The following is a 7346-nucleotide window of genomic DNA, read 5'->3' as shown; positions in this document are numbered from 1 at the left end:
CTGAAAGGCTTGCATTGGTTCCATCAAAGACTTTTATTAAAGCCACATGGGGAAAGAGCTGCCCTGTCAGACAGCTTTCTGTATTGAGAAAACATGAAAGAAACCAACGGCTATAATCAGCTCAAGATATTTATTGCATTTTTGACCCTGATGTGGTTGTGTGCTGCTTGAGATTTCTTTGAAGGTGTTGCAGGTTTATTGATTGTGAAAAATGTCAATGTGTCACATGCCCAATTAACTTGGCACTTCTTGCAATCAATATCCTAATTGCATTCTCTTTAGAGAGGACTTTAATTTAATTAACCCCCCTCTACCTCCCCCCCACCCTTGTTTTCCCAGCTAACAAGTTTTAATAAATAGTTGATCTGGGGCCTGTGTTGTTTGTAATGGAGGAAATGAAGGAGGATGGTTTTCTTATAGAGTTGCAACACCCATTTCCAAGAGCCTCTAAAATTCTTTATCTGCTTGCCAAGAACACCGAGCCCAAGGGAACAGGTTCGGAAGGCGCCTTTTTATTTTTTATTAGTTCCCTTGTCCCTGCATCTTCTTGGGCACCAGGAGATGAACCCTTCTTAGCAGGAAAGAGACATGAGAAAGAAGCTGACACTAACATACTGTCTTGTGAAGGTCATGTTGGAAATGAAAGACTTGGGACTGGGTGTTTTTGTTTTGTTTTGTTTTGTTTTTTTTTCCTCCCAATACAAGGAAGCTTCATAGGGCTTTTAGTGGGCTGCCGATGCCAAGAGTTAATCTGGTTATCTTCGACCTGGCTTTTCATTTGTACTTAACAGATGAATATGGCATGATTAGCTTGGGTTTAAAAACTGGCTAACTTCTAGATCTCAGAATATAATTGTTGATGATACATCAGCCTTCAGTGCAGCCATTTCTAATTGGGTCCCACAGGTACCTCCCCTGGACTCCATGCTATTCTGTACCTTTAGCAATGATCTGGAAGAAAACAGAAAATCATTACTGATAAAGTTTGAAGATGACACTGAGAGACTGCTGAAGCAGTAAATAATGACAAGAGTGGGGTAATCAGGTGGTGTTGTTTATATCACTTAGTAAATTGGATGTGATAAAACAGCCCCTGGTTTAATGCAGCTAAATGCCAGGTCATAAATGTGGGAACCAGAAATACATGTTACACGTTCAGGATGGGAGAGAGGATGCGGTGAGAGCAGTGTTTCTGGAAAGATAGAGAGCTTGTGGTGGAAATCTATCAGAGTTACAAGCTTCTCATTTGCTGCCGTGATTAAGGCTGGATGTGCAATACATAGAATACATAGGCCAGCTCAAAGTTTAAATTAAAATAATATAAAAAAGAAATATTGAAAAATAACCTGAAAGTAATTGTTCTTGAGAATTTACACTCCTCTTCTATTCCCCTTTATTTTGATTAGCCAAGGAAATGGTCAATCTTCCAAAATCTGATACGCTGATAGTACTGGGAGGAGAGAGAGACTGGAACTCAAATCTCAGCTGGGAAACTTTCTGTCTTCCTTTACAACCAGCTGTATTTAAATACAAGATCAAAGCACCACAGAAGATATTAAGCTGAAGGCAGCACAGACATTTAAGCGGGGGCTGCTGCCATTGGGGAGCAGAGGCGTAGGTAGAAGCAACCACACTTACCCCTTGATCTCCAACTGTGGAGGGAAACCCTCAGAAAGGGGATTAAGAGGGAGCAAACAGCCCACTACCCTTTCTGTCATCCTCAGACTCCCAGAGAGAGAAGCTATAGGGAAACTGGCATCTTCTCCCTGGCCCAGCACACATTTAATTAGTTAACAGAATGAATCCTAGCCAGCAGCAGCTGCTGGGTTTCAGTTGCTGCTTTAGAACCTCATCCATGGCAGGTTCTCTCCTTTTGCAACCCCTCCAGCTTGGGGCAGAGAGAGGCTCTGCTGTATTCTTGTCTCAGCTCAGGCTTTCACCCTCTGGGCAATCCCTTGTTCGTGACCCTGCCCAAGGTATGCTGGACACCCACCTCTCTCTTTCCCTCTCACATCAATGTCATTTTAAATGTGTGTTGCTGCAAGCTGCCTCCTTGCTCTCACACAGATGAGAGCTCTTGTCCTTCTTGCTCACATTGCCCTACTGAAGCCAGCAGCACTCCCCTGGGCCTGGCACATCTCAGGTGCCTCAGCTCCCCACCACTGGCACAAGCTGCCCACAGCCCACCAAGGCTGTGTGGGGTCCCTGCTCCAGACTTGCTCCTGGGACCTGCCTAGGCTGCCAGCTTTCCTGCTGCTCATGCATCTCAGCCCTGTGCTATTGTGGGCCAGGGGAACCTGAGTAAGGTTGGTCCTGGGCTGCAGTGCTCTGGTTTTGGCTGCCTTCCACCTGAAGAAATGCCTGAGGATTCAGCATAGATCCTCTGAAGGCACCCGATCTGCTGCCTTTGACACCCAGGAACCTGCTTCAGCTCTCAGGACTGGGACCGGGTGTCTGACTTGGGCACTTGAGGACACCCATGCTTGGGAGCCAGGAGCCCCTTTATCCACCCTCAGAGGCACTCAGCTTGGGAAGCATTTTCTCAGCAAGCACCCACGTATACTGCAGACACCTACAACACAGCTGCTTGTAGGGGAGGTGCTGCCGGGCTTCTGCAAGCACCAAATGATCGGCATGAGTCCCAGGAACAAGTAAGGCTTCATGCGGTGCCATTTGCAGCTCATCAGGACCCACATAGCCACCATGAACGGGAACAACACAGTTCATGCTGCAGGGCAGGGCACTTGCTGCCCCTGGGAGCAGTGGCACTACAGATGCCCCAGGAGCAGCATCTTTCCCATGTTGGATGAAGTTCTGTACCCACCCAGCACTGTGTAGAGGACCAGGGAGTTTCTCACAGTGCTTTGCTCTGCACAGGCTGTGCCGTGGAGGAGGTGCTTTGCTCAGGGCTTGGTCCAGTGTCTGGGCAGGGGCTAGGCTGTGTACAGATGTGCTTAGATGTCACCTTGGGATTGCACTCATGGCTTGCTCTGGTTCCTAAAAATATTATAAAATGCCCAAGGACAGCACATCTATAAACCACCTATAAACCCCAGGTGGCATTATCAGCCCAAACAGTGGGTGCATCCTCACTGGGGTGACTGTCACTGTGACTGCAGGACAAGCCCATGACCCAGTTAAGCACTTCAGTACCGGGGGAGAAAGAGGGAGCAGGAAGCAGGAGGAGTTGGTATAACATCCTCCAGGCAAGGCAGAGGTGCCCCGTGTGAAAGAAAACATGGAGACTGCCATGGGAGAAGCAGCTGAACATGCAGCTGAGGCTGGCCTAACCAGCAAACTGGAGAGAGTGAGCATGGATAAAAAACACCAGCAAAACAGTTGAAAATAAATTAATATTAATGCAGCATTCCCTAGGCTTTCCCTAAACTAACCAGCCATGAATGAATGGCACCTACAGTAAACCTTTTGTAAGAAACCCACTGCCTGCAGGGACCATCCCAAAACACTTCCGAACAGGCTGCCTACCTTCCTGCTCTGTTGCTAATAGAAGCGATGATTTTTGCTGATCCCTTGAGTGGTCTCGAGGGACCAGCAAAATGTCCCTTGGACAGATTTCACAGAACTGGCAAAGACAAAACTGTAAAGATTTTACTGCCAGTTCCTGTATTCAGAGCTGTACCTGTCTGCTAACATGAAATCTGCAGTACATCTAGAGTGGCCTGTTGTTGTCTGGGATTCTCCTGTCCTTAAAGCCTGTGCTCATCTACATGTGCAGAGCTCTGTAGCCTGTCTAAGCTCAGGCACCTTCTCAGCAAGGCTAAGAAAAAAAGCATTCCAGAGCCAATGGCACCACCTAAGGTTATGTGGCTAGTTGTTACAGCTGTTTGTCTGTTGCTTCCAAAGGCCAGTGGTCACGTATCCACCCCAAGACCTTTGGGAAATCTGCCTCTCTAGCTCTTTGGGAGTGTGTTGACTGCACATGTACAAAGCAATTAGTATTTGGGGTCACAGACTATGTCTTGGGCCCCTCCCCATCTGCTTCCCTCCTCTGTGTTGCCTCATCATATAATGCAGCTTTGGATAGAGCATGGCTCCAGACTTTTCCAGAGCTCAGTGATGTGCACTGCCAAGTAGCTCCAGATGCTGGCCGAGACAGCAAGTGCTACACAGGAATGCTGGAGGAGATCTGGGGTGGAGGGAGAGAAAGAGAGCTAAGGACAACAGAGAAGGGACTCCTAATGCCTGCATGCACAGGGCATGCTCTTGCCCCCTCTACTCAGCTCTGATGCTTTTTTATTGTTGCTGCTACAAAAAATTGGACTCAGCACCTTGTAGAGAGGTGGGTAGGGGAGCTCCTCTCCTGGGAAGAGGTTGTCTCATATTGTGGCTGTAGCAGTCCCAAACACAGACAAGCTCAAGCTGTGCCTGTGTGTCAGACTGTGGTAGTGCAAGGAAGAGCTTTGGAGTTTAGTCCAGTGGGAGCAGACCTGGGGTCCTGCCTGTCACGCTGCTGGGGCATCAGAGGGATGAGAAATCACAGTGAAGAGTGAGGGGATGAGACTGAGGAAGGGAAGCAACCAAAGGCAGCTGTCTGTATCCAGTTAGGAGGAAAAGGCTTTTCCAGGGTGCAGGGACCCGATGTGGCTGCTTGATGTGGAGGAGAGCTTCCTGAACGCTCAGCAGATGGGCTGGGATGGGGAAGGGCTGTGGTGAAGGGTGATGTGATCTTTCTGATCCAGAGAGCATAAATGAGCTGTAGAAACCTCTGCCCTATGGTGCTTTATGCAGTTTTGGGGACGACAAAATGACAGGAGTAGTGGGAAATCTGTACCACTTCTTCTCTGGCAAGCTTTGCTCCACAGGCTTCTCTTTTCCTACTTTCCTCAAGAGATGGGTTTTCTCAGAAGACACCAGCTCTCTGATTTCTAATGACTAAAACTCCTGAAGTCTGCTGCAGAGCTCGCATGCATCATAAGCTCCTTGCAAGGCTGCTCCCAAGGAGTGACTCATCACCCCCTGCCCACCTGGGGCTGCCGGAGCATCTCAGCCGAAAGGTCGCAGGCTGCCTTGCGGGCGCCAAAGTTAGCTCTGCGCGTGTGCGTGCATGCGGGTAGGCATTCCTCTGGCCATATGGTGGGATGTGTCTCCTGAATGGACATACCCACACCATTTCTCCCTGCTTCCTGATAGCAGAGAAAGCAGATGATTTCAGAGCTAAATGAAATTGTCAGCCAAACTGAGGGGCCCTGTGGCTTCCTCCAGAAAATAAAGGCAAAGCACCTGCTTTATGACTGCCATATTATCTCTGTTCTCCTGATGGGGTAAGGTGTTATGCCTATTCATTTCAAGGTGTTTCTGTGGCTGTGGTGGAACAGGACCTTTGTGCTGTCAGCAGAGGATGGATGAGAGGATAGGGATTGTTCTCAGCATCCATAAAGTTTTCTTCTGCCCCTGTGTTAGGATGTAGTAAATGGAATATGTTCCTGATGGGACAATCTGGGCCTTGTGAAGGCAGGATAACTTTGAGCCTGCAGCATGGGGTTGGTCAGGAGGGGCTGTTCTCTCTTTCTTTTGGCGTAGTGATGTGACTGTCATTGCCCATTCTCTGAATCAGGTTATTCTTATTTAGACACTTAAGAATATTTCCCACGTTACAGGGATTAACCATGGCTATTTGAAAGGGATTCAGGGTACAAAGAAAGCACTTTAAACTTTTGAGTCAGCCTTGGGTAGCCAGGGAGAACAGTAGGATATGAGAAACACTATGGGTTAACCAGCCAGGGAGGAGGTGGACATCTCTGTGTTAGCAGGTTGCAGCCTGTGCAAAGTAACCATTCATAAATGAGCTCTCTAGTCTTATTTGCAGGAAAAAACAAAACAAAACAAAACAAAACAACAACAACAAAAAACAGCCTATAGCTATCCCTGAACAGGTTCTTGCTTCAAGCCAGTATCTCTTAGGCAGAATGCTTTAATTTAGAATTTGTACTGTTGGTCAATCCCCCAGAATCCTTGGTAAATTAGTTCCAAATCTCAGTTTTAAGACTTCTGTGCCCTATTGCTAGTTTCAACGTGGCATCGCTTTGTATCTTGTTAGATCTTTGCTGGTTTGAAGAGCTCTGGTATATCGGATTTCCATTCTCTGAGCAGGCAATTGCAGATAATGATCAAGTCACTCGTGACCTTCTCCGTGATAAATGAAGCAGAGGGAGACTCCATGACCAATTCTTGTGGTTCCCTCCAGCACCTTCTCCAGTTTATTGCTGTGCTTCAGGCATGGGCCACGCTATTTTAACAGTGGTACCACCAGTGATAAACTCAGAAGCACAGACTCTTTGCTCATGTTTGATAATTCAGAGATGTCATTTGCCTCTTTAGCATGATATATGGAAATCACTCCCAATTAATTGCCTGCCATTTAGTTACCCCCAACTTCTTCTTCTTAATTGTTGGCTCCCCAGGAATAACCCCCACCCTCACTCCTCCACATACCAGTCTGAATTATTCATTCCTAGGTTGGTGGTTTCACATCTGGGCATTTTCTCAGGTTCAATACCAAATTTTCCAGAGTGTTTTGGGTATTAACCCATCCTTTGCTGTGTTTAATCAGCCCTTCTAGTCTGCCTGCTGGCTGCAAATCTTGGCAATGATCATGTTACTCTCTTCTCCAAGTTATTGTTAAAAACATCAACTGATGTACGGCCAAGAGCCAATACCTTTATCAGCCCTTGAGAAACGTCCCTGCGGTGTCACACAAAAAGTGTGACACAGCAGTGCACATTTACATTTTGGAACCTTGCACAAGAAGCAGGCTTATACATTCAGCATACACTCCATTCATTTTCTGAGGTTCCTTTCAGAAATGTGGAGCAATTGTGGCTCCAAGGCATACTCTGATAATGCTGTGAGACTTGAAAGAAAAAGAATGATGTGACCCCCACCCCCCCACCCCCCCGCACGCCTCTTCTTCTCCGTGACTTGACCGTCATTCTGTTGTGTGTCCACCAAGGGAGAAAAGCCATTTGGGAGAACATGGGGATAGGAAGCAGGGGTGTTTGATCATCCAGTGACACGTCTCCATCTGAGCATGTGGTTCTGACTCCAAGAAAGCAAGTGGGAGAAAAATCTCATAATTGGAGATTCAAATACCTTCTGGGATGAGAATGGGGAGGCCTCCTGCCCCAGTTCTCTGCTCCTCTAAGGCACTTGCCATCAAAAGCAAGCAGGCTTAGACATCATCAGGCAACTACGAAGGGCACAAGTGCAATCTCTCCCACTCTGAGTGATGAACTCTACTGATTTTGTTCTAATTTAAAGTACGCTATTTGGAATCTATGAGATTTGTCTTTGGCTTCAGTCTTACTAGCCCATTTTACAGTAAGATT

General features: G+C 47.2%; 1 long non-coding RNA gene across 1 annotated transcript; it reads right to left on the bottom strand.

The window, feature by feature from the left end:
* Window positions 1–347: 347 nt before the first annotated feature.
* Window positions 348–2747, bottom strand: LOC308179696. The gene is made up of 3 exons (XR_013940490.1): window positions 1639–2747; window positions 1347–1517; window positions 348–951 (listed from the first exon to the last, which is right to left on the bottom strand). It is a non-coding gene; the product is annotated as an uncharacterized lncRNA (long non-coding RNA).
* Window positions 2748–7346: the final 4599 nt, after the last annotated feature.

This window comes from Anser brachyrhynchus (assembly GCF_964034855.1).
Source record: "Anser brachyrhynchus genome assembly, chromosome: 17".
Lineage (NCBI taxonomy): Eukaryota > Metazoa > Chordata > Aves > Anseriformes > Anatidae > Anser > Anser brachyrhynchus.
Note: the sequence above shows the minus strand (reverse complement) of the source record. Positions and strands in the feature narration are given on the sequence as shown.